Here is a 13,074-nt window from a genome sequence, read left to right on the forward strand (position 1 = left end):
ACAAAAGCGTTTCTGAAAGTAGTATTAGGCATCGAAAGTCTAAAGCAGTGTTTCCCATCCTTTTTCGACTCGCGATCCCCTTTTATAATAGTCAAGTAACCTGCGACCCACGCCCATTTGCATTAAAAGGCATTTTTAATTGGATAAAGAAAACACATTAAAATTTTTTTTCAGAATATAATTCTGACCTAATATTTAATGCGATGGTTATACTTGCATCTGGACAACCAGCTTTAAAATTCTCGGCTGAGTGTTTGTTAAAGCCAACCTCATCCTCAACATTCAGTCTGTTTCTTGCCTTTGTTTTGATATGAAGAAGCGTTGAAAATCCACTCTCGCAGAGATATGTAGAGGCAAATGGAAGTAAAACTCGAAAGGCAAGCATGGTGACATTTGGATATGATTGATACACAGCACACCAGAACTGAGTACGTGCCGAGGAATCGTTCCGCAGAATCAAGAATTCATCCTGTACTTCATCGGGAATGCTGGCAACATTTAGGGAAGCAGAGAATGGGTTTCGTACCAGTGCAACTTCTTTTGTAAGCTCAGGGAAGTACCGCTGAAATTCCTTTTCAAGGGATTCAAAGTGGCCAGTAATCTTCTCCTTCAGATTCTCCAGTTCACCATCAGATTCCTCTACCACACTGCAGAGTTTTTCAAACATGACAATGTTTCCAGGATTTACTTTCGTACTCCAGTTTTGCAGCTTTGACACAAATGCCTGAAGATTGTCTTGAAATTGGATAATGTTTGTTTCCTTTCCCTGAAGTTTCAGGTTCAACTTATTTAGCTGGTCTAAAATGTCTGCTCAAGTAAGCAACTCTTTTCTTCCAAGCTTCGTCATTAAAGTAAGCCACAAGGTCATGTTTCCCTTACACTTCCAGGAACAACTTGATTACATCTTTCAACTTAAAGACACAATTGACAACATTTCCTTTCGACAGCCAGCGTACAGCAGTGTAAAAAATAAGAACCTCGTGATCAGAATTCATGCCTTTACAGAGTTCTTTAAACAGACGGGTGTTGAGGGCTCCACGTTTGATGTAATTCACAATTTTGATCTGAGAATCAAGTACCTCTTGCAGAGGAGCTGGAAGAGTCTTACTGACAAGAGCATATCGGCGAATCATGCAGTGAATACTCTTTGCTTGGGGAGCAACTTCTTTCACTTTTGTCTGAAAGCTCGACTTTGACCCTAGCATAGCTGGTGCTCAATCTGTATAAACCCCACAGACGTTTTTCCACTGTAGTCCTCCAGTTTCAAAAAAGGTATTTATTTTCTCCATAATATCTTCACCTTTTGTAGTAGTTTCAAGTGCACTACAAAACAGGAACTTTTTCATCTGAATGAATGTATTTCACGAAGACAAGCAACTCAGATCATGAACTTACGTCCGTTGATTCATCAACTTGAAAAGAAAACAATGCAGAGACTTTGATTTCATTCAAAACAGAGATATTGGAGAAATATCTCTGTCCAATAGTGTTACTGGACAGATATATTTGCCTCTTCTTTATCTCGCTGGCTTTCCCAAGAATTAACTTCACCATCTTCAACATGCAAGGTTTGATGACCGTTTCTTTAATCGTGTAAGGTTTTTTTTTTTTTTTTTTCGTTTGGCAATTTCCAATGCGACTTCATATGATACTTGCATTGCTGCTGTGCTCTGTTAGTAAAAACTTCCTGTAGGATCAAGTCTCTGACGTCTGAGACCAGTTTCATGGCTTCGAAAGAACTCCAAATCCCTTTTAGTACGTTTGAATGCTTTGTCTTTAAGTGATGTTTCAGTTTTGAAGGTTTCATAGATTCAGCACTGAGAACTGTGGGTTCTCTATGCCATTGCTGATAAAGGTGGTAAAGTCAAATTTTAGATAGTCTTCTGAATGTTTACGTTTTTTCTCCTTGGGTACGGATTTAGCATGGACTGATGACGACCTACTGACACTCTAGATTTTAGAAAGTGCAAGCAGTAGTTAACCCGCGCTCGGCAGCGAGTGGCTGTTTTCTATCATGGCGGCAACTAAAGGTGGTTGACTATTGGCGAACTAAGTTCGCGCCAGTTTGCATTAGACGGCCCATCGCGGACATTGAATTACATCGTTGCAAACATGGCGGCGTCAGCAGAACATGGTTGGGAACCGGTGGGCTAAACAATAGAGTTCACATAAACAGAGCCATGGAGGGGTTATTTTAATGAACTTCCTAAGTTCGAAGGTCGAAGATTAGTTCAACTAAGTACTGGTACATTTACATTTTCGTCTGGAGGAGTTGGTACCCAAACCAACTCCTTCATACGGAAAGGACCAATATGACTTGGTTGAGTACCAACATTCATATTGGTAGGAACTCTATTTCGACCGTCTGTCCACCTTAGTTTTATTATTCCACTTACTGTATAATGTAATTCGTACTTGAGTATTTTTAATTAAAACGTGAAATCATTATATTTATGGAGAAAAATAATTTTTGTGTATCGTAATTAATAATCTGTTATCTAAAATTAGCCCACAGCCGTTTTTTAAACATGGAGTGCCATTTGGAATATCAGAATGAAGACCACGTTCACTATGTTTGATAACTTGTATTCAGATGTATTCAATGGCAGGAGGCATTGTGATGTCAGTCCCTGTAGCGCAGTGGATAGCGCGTTGGACTTCTAATCCAAAGGTCGTGGGTTCGACTCCCACCAGGGATGAATGAATTTTTTACTTTACTGACATTTAGGACATCAAGATTTTATTTACATCAATATTCCATTTTGTGATTAAACTATTCAATTTAATTTCTATTTTCTAACTCTCTGCTACCATATTTGTTGAATCACTTGTAATTGGAATTGAAAGACCTTTTACCACATTGAAGAGAACTGAGCTTCTTCAAAATTAACTCTTCTTCGAATATTGCTAAAGCTAACTGAAAAAAAGTGACCAAGTTTCAATTTATTCTCGTATACATCCTTAGGTTTTATGCTAAAGGAAATTTAAATAGTGACATAGTGGAATTAAAAGAAAGAGTTGCATAATAGGCAGGATCGAATCGTTTCATGCGTCTCAGCAGCTGTTTAGGAGTTGATATGGCTGTTTATTAACAAAGTTGGGAATGGTTTATTACCATCAAGTCGTATACTTGATGGTGGTTTATAAAGCATGGTGTTGAGTGCCTTTCATCAGTAGCATTTAAAATTTTGTAATGATGAAACGGATTATGAAAATCAAATTAATTTCACAAGAAATTTTCTAATTTACCACTCTTAATTTAGAACATTATTAAGATAATTAAAAGATAAGTGAATATAAAGGTCCTGGGCTCGACATCCTTGGTGGGATCGCACCCAAGCCTTATGGATTAGAAGTTCAACACACAGTCTGGTGGACTGCAAGGCCACATCGACCAACTACTACCTTGCTTTAGATTTGATTGTCTGATCCAACTCGATCAGCAGGGGTTAATAAGACTTGATGAGGAGAATTAACAAACCCGTCTATTCTATTAATCACTATCAGCATGGTGTAATTGTTTTTAAGAACTTGGTAGAGGGCAAGGAAAGCTCCCCCTACCATTCCTCTCCCGCAATATGGGAAACTCCATAAACAGTTTCCCATATTGCGCATTTTTTATCACCGAGAACTGACACTTGGATACTGGCTGCTTGTAAGCTAGCCTCCTGGACAAACCAATCAACTCGTGGGAATGTGCATGCCCGCATGGGCACTCGACTGTCATACACGTAGAAAAAGAAGAGCAACAGTGTCAGTCCCTGTAGCGCAGTGGATAGCGCGTTGGACTTCTAATCCAAAGGTCCTGGGTTCGACTCCCATCAGGGACGATTGTCTTTTCTTACTATGGGGATTATCGAGTTTCCATTTTATACCGATGCCATAATTATCAAACTCTTCGAATAATATTGGTTAGATATTATTCGAGAAAAATTTACAATATTTAAGAACTCATCCCCCACAATCGTATAATCTATTACGGTATATTGATGGACTAGTACAAGGTTTTGGATAGAATTGCTCAATAACATCTAAAATTGGAAGTATTGGAATAATTTAACGAATTTCAGAAGAGAACAGATATACTACTCGAATTTAGAACATTATTATGAAAATTAAAATTTAATAAATAGCCGCGGCAAATGAGTATAAAATTAATAAAGTTACTAATTAACGTTTATTTCATATTTTGCACTAAAGGTTGTATCGCAAGTGGACACAAGTTGCAATTCAAAATGGATGCCAAAATCACAGTAGTAAAATGTAAAATTGCTTGATGAGAAAGAAAGCGTATCGGAATAATCTGAATTATAACCACCTACCTAACACCGTGTTGCGCCACCGTTCGCATGGATAACAGCTGCTGTTCGCCTAGGCATGGACTCAATTAATCTGTACGGATCTGCAGCCATGTGCCTGCAAAGCTTTCCACAGTTTCGGATTAGATGACTGTTGCGTGTCCATACACCTCACTTCCCTTTCCAAAACATTCCACAGGTGTTCAATTGGATTGAGGTCAGGCGAATCTGAAGGCTAATTAAAATGGGTGGTATCTTCACTGTGTTCCTCGAACCACTCATGCACATTGCGGACCCGATGACACGGCGCATTATCATCTTGGAAGATCCCGTTTCTGCCCCAGAAAAAATGCAACATGGCAGGCCGCACTTGGTCTCCAAAGATCTCCCTGTAGACCTCAGTTCTGGGACCCCTCTTCTGGAACATAGTTTTGGACAGCTGACTCATGCAAAAACCTGACAATATCTCTGCCTTCGCCTACTCCGATGATTTGGTTCTTCTGATTTCAGGTCGATCGCGTCTTCAACTAGAACAATCAGCCAATGCAACTCTTTCTGAACTAATCAAGTGGTCAAGTGTAAATAAACTGCGAATATCTGCGACAAAAACAAAACTGATGGTTTTTAAGGGCAAATTAGATTACAGAAGACCTCCTAATATAAAGATAGACGGAAAGCAAATCCCTTTTGTACCTGAATTAAAATATCTTGGCGTAATTCTAGATGACAGGTTAACCTTCTCCTCTCATATTAATCACCTTGCCTCAAAGATTAAGAAGTTCACTGCAGCAATAATCCGGATTTCCAAATCGGACTGGGGACTAAATAAGAAGACTCTCTTACTATATTATACAGCAGTATTCGTACCAATAGCAACATATGCTTCAGGAGTCTGGTTTCATAGAGCCGTTAATGTTAAACTCCGTTCCAAGCTCATCTCCATTCAACGGATTATGCTGTTGGCCATACTCCGGGCCTGCAGGACAATGTCCTGTGCTGCTCTGCAGGTCCTTGCTGGAGCCTTACCACTATGCTATCGTCTAAAGCACAGAATTCCTGGCGAGATTCTCGGCATCTCGTGCAACTTAACTGCTAACATCAAAGACGAGAAACGGAGAATCTGGAATGAACTTATCAGTGTGTGGCAATCACGATGGGATTCCGGTACTACTGGTCAAATCACCCGCTCTTTTGTTCCTGCAGTTACCTTCACTCTCAACAAGAACGTCCGCCTATGGTTTTCTCCCAGTTTAACAACATCGTATATGCTTACTGGGCACGGCTCCATCAACTCAAAACTATTTTAATTTGGCTTGTCCGACACCAACCTCTGCTTGTGTGGTCCTGTGGAAACCTGGACACGCATTCTGTATCGCTGCAGCCTGTACCACGACGACAGATCTACACTACAAGCTGCTGTCAGCAACTTCTCTGAAGGAAATGAAGTGGCACTAACTGAAAATTCTTAATCGTTCTCAGCTCTAAAACAATTCTGCTTTGCTGTTTCCACCAAAAGAAAGCAACTCTTCTCAAGTCTATCAACATATCAACAACGAGGAACCAACCCAACACCTGCAATGTCTATCGATATCTCTTAAAACTGATATCACCTGCCATCTCCTTTTTTTTTTTAGTTGGTACCCCAGTTTGGGCAGCTGTGGGTACGGGATTAGCTAGCACCCACTGGTATAGCACTACCACCAGAGTGTGCAGTTTTCGTTCTTCCTAGGACAGAAAAAGATTGCTGTCTTGTGGTTCCTGTGCCATAATTTATACAGATGTGATTTGCATTGTAAACCTGTACAGGTTCATTATACTTATGACAGTGTAATTAACATAATTATGTATATCATTGTATATCTATGTATGTCATTTTATATAATATGTATGTATGTACATAGCGGATTTGCCAGTTTCTGGCTAGGGGCCGCTTGTTGTTTTTGTTAATAAAGAAAAGAATAAAAAAAGACCTCACCAGTGAAACGTTGGTCTAAAAGCATCAGGGGACTTAGTTCTTGCCATCGAAACATGCCTAATATTGAGCCAGCACTACCACCTGTTTGGATAGTGGGCACCATGCACGATGAGCCCATGGATTCGTGTTGCTCGCGCCATACACGAAAGCGTTCGTCGGCGCTTTGCAACAGGTATTTGGAGTCATCCGACCAATACGCCGGTATCCAGTCCTCCAGTGGACAACTAGCGTGTTGTTGACATAGCATTCGGCGATGATCAGCTGTGAGCAGAAGATGTCTCTTGGGTCGTCTGCTGTGGAACCCAATGCGTCACAGTGTGCACTGCATCGTCATTAGAGCTATTGTTCTTGCCTTCTCCATATTATATTGCGATGTCAACTGTCCCCGTACAACGCGCTGCAGCCTTCGCTCACCGCGAACCTTGTGTAATCCTTTATTGTTTTGATGGCTTGAGGTGGAAACTTCAAGTACGGAGACCTCATCTAAAAAAAAGACATTGAGCTTCTTGAAAGGTTCAAAGAGGAGCAGCTGGAATCGAGATATCAGCAAAAGTACAACCGAACGAGGAAAGATTCCGACTATGTAGGCTACAGATCGTGGCAACCATGTACCTTAGAAGTGACCTGATGAGTTTTATAAGGCTCTGAGAGGGATTAGTAAAATAAATGAAGGTGAACTGCTCACAGTTATAAAGAATTCAAGAGGTAGGGGTCGTAAATTCAAATTATTGGGGTTGATTATAGGAAGTTTTCTTTTAGCTGCCTATTACAAAGAAAATTTTATTTTCTTTTTTCTAATTCTCTTCACCGAGTCTTGTGACTTCAAATAATAAAGCCCCAACTCGGACAGAACATCAAATTAAATTACATGATCAATATTACAAGTAGCAAATTCAATCCCATGTCCTTGTAGCGCAGTGGATAGCGCGTTGGACTTCTAATCCAAAGGTCGTGGGTTCGACTCCCACCAAGGATGTTTTTTTTTCCTGATCAACTCTTTTCAATCATGTTGATCGAAGTATTTGGTAACCTGGAATGTTGATTATTAAGATACTTTAGAAAACGTCTTTTAGAATAATCTCTATCTTACTTCCTCATAAAGCACTTCACATACCAATGTTGCTTTTCGCGTCCATTTTGAATTGCAACTCGTCGTCTATCTACCATAGAAGAAACAGTTCAAACTAAGAAATGAACGTTAATGGGTAAATTAATTAACCTTTATATTCAACTGCCTAATACTTAACTTTCAATTTCCATGATAGTGTTCTAAATTAAGAGTGGTAAATCAGCTGTCTCATAAAATTATTTGAATGATCACAGCCCTTCCCATCCTTACGCATTTCTAAATTCAGGTGATTCTGTCGGTCATCAAGTAGATGACCGACAGAATCATCCTTCAATAGGCACTAAACTTCAGTCAATCATTGTAATCTATTAGATTAGGCTTCGGTGGAGGGGGAAAACAAAGGGATTTAATTTTCGAAGAGATTTAATTTTCAAGAGGTAGGGGTAGATTAAATCCTGAAAATTGCCTTAATAATATACGAGGCCCCTACCTAATATGAAATTTTAATTTCCACCAATCGCTTTTGATTTTTGGTTTTAATAAAAAGGAACATAATAAAAGGAATTTCAGCATCAAAGCATTGCTGACCGGTGTATGAATTTCCTTTGGTGGATGGCACGAAAGCAATCCACTCCAGAATCTAAAACTTCCATACTTTGTTTTCAATGATATTATTCGTGGGTCGGTTAATTTTGACAAACATAGTGACAGCGAGAGGAGTGAATGAACAAGTAGGAAATGGAACATCAACATCCCTAGCGAACATAAACAACTCCGTCCCTGATGAGAATGGAGCCCACGGCATTTGGATTAGAAGTCCAACGCGCTATCCACTGCGCTACAGGGACTGATGCTAATCACGACTTGCCTATAACATCTAAATTCATCAAATTATGAAGCATGGTGAAAGTGAACCTGATAATTCGACAGCATCCATTTTAAGAAGTCCATACACAGCATTGTACAAATTTGTATTATCTGATGGACTGTTCCGTTATTATGGCGTTTGTACAGGGTTGTTAAGATTAAAGTATCCCTATGTAGAGGGCTCTGGAGCGAGTTCTAAGGCTCATACTGAAGAGAAATTTGGACAACAGGTACAATAAAGAATGCGCTCGCCATTTATTGGAAAAAAAATTAGTTACAAAATTTATTACTGTATGGCGCGTAACTATCTTAGTTACGATTATGCAAATAACTTATTTTATTTGGATAATCGTAAGTTATTGCCACAGCGCCACTACTCAGCTCTACTGTACTGTATAAAAGCAAAGCAGTCTCTTCAGAATCATACAGTAGACGTTCGCCTGCACTACATCAGCAATGCCAACAACGTTGCAGGAAAAGGCGCTATTAGTGAAGCTGTACTATCAGAACAGCAGCAATGCAGCTGCGGCTATCACAGAATTCGGGAGTCAGAAGGCGTGGTGTTTGTGCTGTCCACCAATTGATTGCGAAATTTGAAGCGACAGGACAGGACATCTTGGTGTTCAACCAGGTAGAGGTCGAAAACGAGTCGACTCCTCTCGTGTTAAGGATGTGGCTATAGCTGTCGTGGATTTATCAAGTCAATCCCCATGTGGTATTGCAAGTGTGCCAGCTGTTTCTCGTGAAGCGGACATGCCGTATTCCAATGTAAGGCTAGTAATGCGTCAGGTGTTGCGGTACTATCCTTACAAGATGCACATGCTACAGCAGCTAAAGCATGGTGATGCAGATATTCGTTTCACATAAGCACTTCAGTTTCTGGCGTGAATGACAGTGGATATCACTTGACCATGGAACATCCTTTGCAGTGATGAAGCCCACTTCTTCTTAAATGGACAAGTGAATACGCACAACCGTCGCATTTAGGCAACAGAAAACCCTCGAGTTATCCAAGAGGTCCTGTTGCATTCTCCAAAAGTGACAGTGTGGTGTTGGTTTACGGCCACATTCTTGATTGGGCCATATTTTTTGAACAGGTAACACCGACTGGACCCCGCATCTGTTCCGTCACTGGACAGCGATATTATGAAATGTTGGCAAATTTCGCAATACCAGAGCTGCAACAACGTGGGTGCCTTCAGGATACTATATTCATGCAAGATGGTGCGCCACCCCACATTCACCGTTGTGTCGAAAGATTGCTACGGCAACGCTTTACAGACGAACGGGTCATCAGCCTTTCTTGGTCATCTTGGCCACCCCGATCACCGGACCTCACCCCATGCGACTTCTGGTTGTGGGGTTTTTTGAAGAACCAGGTGTATCGGGAAGGATATCAAACTCTGGCAGATCTGAAGGACAGCATTAGACGTCATGTACTGGCTATTACAGTTGACATGTTACGTTCTGCTGTAGAAAACGTTGTTCTTCGAATGGAAACTGTTGTTGACCAAAATGGAGGACATATTGAACAATTGTAGTGCTGTTCAAGTGATTTGTATTGCCACAGCGCCATGTAGTGACAAATTTTGAAACTAATATAATTTTTTTCGAATAAATGGCGGGCACATTCTTTATTGTACCTGTTATCCAAATTTCTCTTCAGTACGATCCTTAGAACTCGCTCCAGAGCCCTCTACATACAGATACTTTAATTTCAACTTTGACCAATTCATGCCAAATTGGCTTTATGTCCTTTTTGAAATACTTGCTTGATAATCTGTTGGATTCAGATTGCTAAGGCAACGCTTTACAGATGAACGGGTCATCAGCCTTTCTTGGTCATCTTGGCCACCCCGATCATCGGACCTCCCCCCCTAACTTCTTGAAGTGAAGTTAGATTATTAGTTTCATTTTCACCATGGTTCATAACTCAATGGATTTAGTTGTAATAGCTGGAAAAGGGATAATGTCAGTCCCTGTAGCACAGTGGTTAGCGCGTTGGACTTTTAACTGTCGTAGGTTCGACTTCCATCAGGAATGCGTTTACTTTCGTTAGGGATGTTTGTCAAAATTAACCCATCCACGAATAATATCGGTTTGAAACAAAATAAGGAAGTTTATTCTCGAGTGGATTGATTTCGTGCCATCTTGCAAAGGAAGTTTATACACCGGTCAGCAACTGCTTTGATTCTAAAAAAAATAAATAAATAAAGCGCTTCGCAAATCAAAACCCTTTGTTCCCCCCCCCCCAAGCCTAATATAATAGAGTACAGTGATGGAACTTTAGTGCCTATTGAAGAATGGTTCTGTCGATCATCTACTTGATGATCTTTTTTTCAAATCAGGCTATTGGGTACTGTTGATCACTTGCATTTATCAATGTGGAAAGGGCTGTGATAATTCAATTAATTTTAGAAGACAGCTAATTTACAACTCTTAATTTTGAACATTATCACGAAAATTGAAAGTTAATTAATAGGCAGTTGAATATTATAAAGGTTAATTAATTTACCCATTAACGTTCATTTCTTGGTTTGAACTGCTACTTCTATGGTTGATACACACGAGTTGCAATTCGAAATGGATGCGAAAAACGACATTGGTATGTAAAGTGGTAGATGAAGAAGTATTTAGTATTAGTAATGGCCATATGGTGCAAGGAAGCCGACGGCTTATGCTGCACCAGCCAAATAACAAATAGAATAAAGGAATAATAATAATAATAATAATAATAATAAAATGAAATAAAATAAATACTTAATAAATAATAAAAAAAAAAGAAAATAGACAACCTATTAATTTCTCTCTCGTCTCGTAGGTAACTATCCAGCTGACCTTTGAATTTCCCCAGACTGTCAGCCTCAACCACCCATGTAGGTAACTTATTGCAGTAACTTATAACTCGCTGGCTAAAATAAAACTTCCTGCAATCCAGTCTAAACATCTTCCCCCGTAACTTGAATTTAAGGCCCCTAGTTCTAGAATCATTTATAACCGTGAAAATTTCGTCCTCATTCATATTACTTTTGTGTCTCAGAGTCTTAAAAACCTCAATCAGTCTCCTCTAAAGTGCTTAGTTTCTAAGCTGTACAACCCACATATTCGAAGTCTTTCCTCATATGGACGTCCTTTTGCCGAACGCACGAGGCGAGTTACCCGTATTCGAATCCTTTCGAGAAGCTCGATGTCTTTTTTTAGGTGCGGTCTCCATACTTGAAGATTATTGCAAAAGACATTTCAAAATTGTCTTAATAATAAGCTTTCCAAGTTACCAAACATTTCCATAAACATGATTGAAAACATTTGATTTAAAAAAGGAAGAATTAATGAAGGGGGGGAAAAAAAAAAAAACTGCCATCCTTGGTGAGAGTCGAACCCACGACCTTTGGATTAGAAGTCCAACGCGCTATCCACTGCGCTACAAGGACACGTGACTGATATGGTGTGGTATTGATAGTGCAATTTAATTTGATGGTTTCCACGAGTTGGTTCTTTATTATTTGAAGCCAAAACTCGGTGAAGAAAATTAGAAACCCAGTCCATCCTGTTCTGTTTTTGTTTTTTTTTTTAATTACAAAAACTACATGAAGAATTAGACTTTATTAGACGTAATGCAGACTTTAAAATTATTTCCCGATGTTAGAACCTACAACCAAACAGATGAAATCTTGATTGACAAACAACATAGAAGCAGTATGCAAAGTAAGAAAAAAAAACACTAGTCCAGTTGACCTTTAAATTTGTTCAAACTGTCAGCCTCAACTACTTGCGAGGGCAGCTTGTTCCAGCAATCAACGATTCACTGGCTAAAAGAAAACTTCCTACAATTTAATCTAAACCTCAACCCTTGTAATTTTAATTTGTGGGCCCTAGTTCTGCAATTCTTTATAATAATGAAAATTTCATCTTCATTAATTTAACTGATCCCGCTCAGTGCCTCATATACCTCAACCAGGTCACCTCCGAGATGCCTGCTTACCAAGATCTGTAGCCCACATAATCGGACTCTTACCTTGAGCAGTCGTCTTTGGACCCTTTCGAGAAGCTCAACCAATCTTCCAATCTCCAACCAATCTACCAATCTCCAACCAATCTACCAACCTTTGCTATTTGGAAAAGCAAATTAAATGTTGACTAACGTAAACATTTCTTGTCAAGAGAGGGCAGCACTATACGGAGAGAAATGGATAGAATGGTATTGACAGATCTGAGGCATATCAAAATAGGAAGTCAGAAGAGTGAGGTGGATTAAGAGGGTCAAATTTTCTGTTTTACACAGGTTTGTGAGCTTTAAATTAAATATCTGCACACGAATCCCATGAACCTTTACAGAGGAACAGGCAAATTCAAATGATACAAACTGCTTTAAATTTTTGTAAGATATCGAATTTATAAAAAGTACTGTCAGTAGCACCATCTGTTGTTGAAGACTTAACTACCAATATTTTCTCGAAAAGACACATATGTACACTGAAAGGACAGAATTCATAGGATACCTGGTTCCTGGGGAAAGCGACGCTGTCATCCTTCCCACTAGTGGACGAATCCACCGCTTCACAAGTATATAGGTACACGGCATAGGACGGGAGGGTGTGTATATGGAGGAAACCGCAGGAAGCTATGCATCCATCATATGAACAAGGAACTGTTTAGAAAAGTGGAAGGTTGGTAATGGTCTGGGGCGTGTTCATCTGGCACATGTTGGGACCTCTGGTACGTCTGTACACATCTCTGAACGGTCCAGGTTACGTGTCCATCGTTGCAGGCCATCCGCATCCCTTCATGGTCATTGTGCACCCACAGGGCAATGAACTCTTCCAGTAGGACAATGCGCCTCTTCACAGAGCCGTGGTGACTAGAAC

At 39.8% G+C, this 13,074-nt stretch overlaps 5 non-coding genes across 5 annotated transcripts; 3 read left to right on the forward strand and 2 right to left on the reverse strand.

Moving 5' to 3' along the window:
• The first annotated feature begins 2,626 nt into the window (after window positions 1-2,626).
• TRNAR-UCU (transfer RNA arginine (anticodon UCU)) lies at window positions 2,627-2,699 on the forward strand. Its single transcript has one exon. It is a non-coding gene; the product is annotated as a tRNA-Arg (tRNA).
• A 1,058-nt stretch (window positions 2,700-3,757) lies between these two features.
• On the forward strand, window positions 3,758-3,830 carry TRNAR-UCU (transfer RNA arginine (anticodon UCU)). The gene has a single exon. It is a non-coding gene; the product is annotated as a tRNA-Arg (tRNA).
• A 3,346-nt stretch (window positions 3,831-7,176) lies between these two features.
• Window positions 7,177-7,249, forward strand: TRNAR-UCU (transfer RNA arginine (anticodon UCU)). Its single transcript has one exon. It is a non-coding gene; the product is annotated as a tRNA-Arg (tRNA).
• An 868-nt stretch (window positions 7,250-8,117) lies between these two features.
• Window positions 8,118-8,190, reverse strand: TRNAR-UCU (transfer RNA arginine (anticodon UCU)). Its single transcript has one exon. It is a non-coding gene; the product is annotated as a tRNA-Arg (tRNA).
• A 3,377-nt stretch (window positions 8,191-11,567) lies between these two features.
• Window positions 11,568-11,640, reverse strand: TRNAR-UCU (transfer RNA arginine (anticodon UCU)). The gene has a single exon. It is a non-coding gene; the product is annotated as a tRNA-Arg (tRNA).
• Between the last annotated feature and the right edge of the window lie 1,434 nt (window positions 11,641-13,074).

The sequence above is a fragment of the Mastigoproctus giganteus genome, chromosome 1, assembly GCF_048544385.1.
Source record: "Mastigoproctus giganteus isolate SK-2022 chromosome 1, ASM4854438v1, whole genome shotgun sequence".
Lineage (NCBI taxonomy): Eukaryota > Metazoa > Arthropoda > Arachnida > Uropygi > Thelyphonidae > Mastigoproctus > Mastigoproctus giganteus.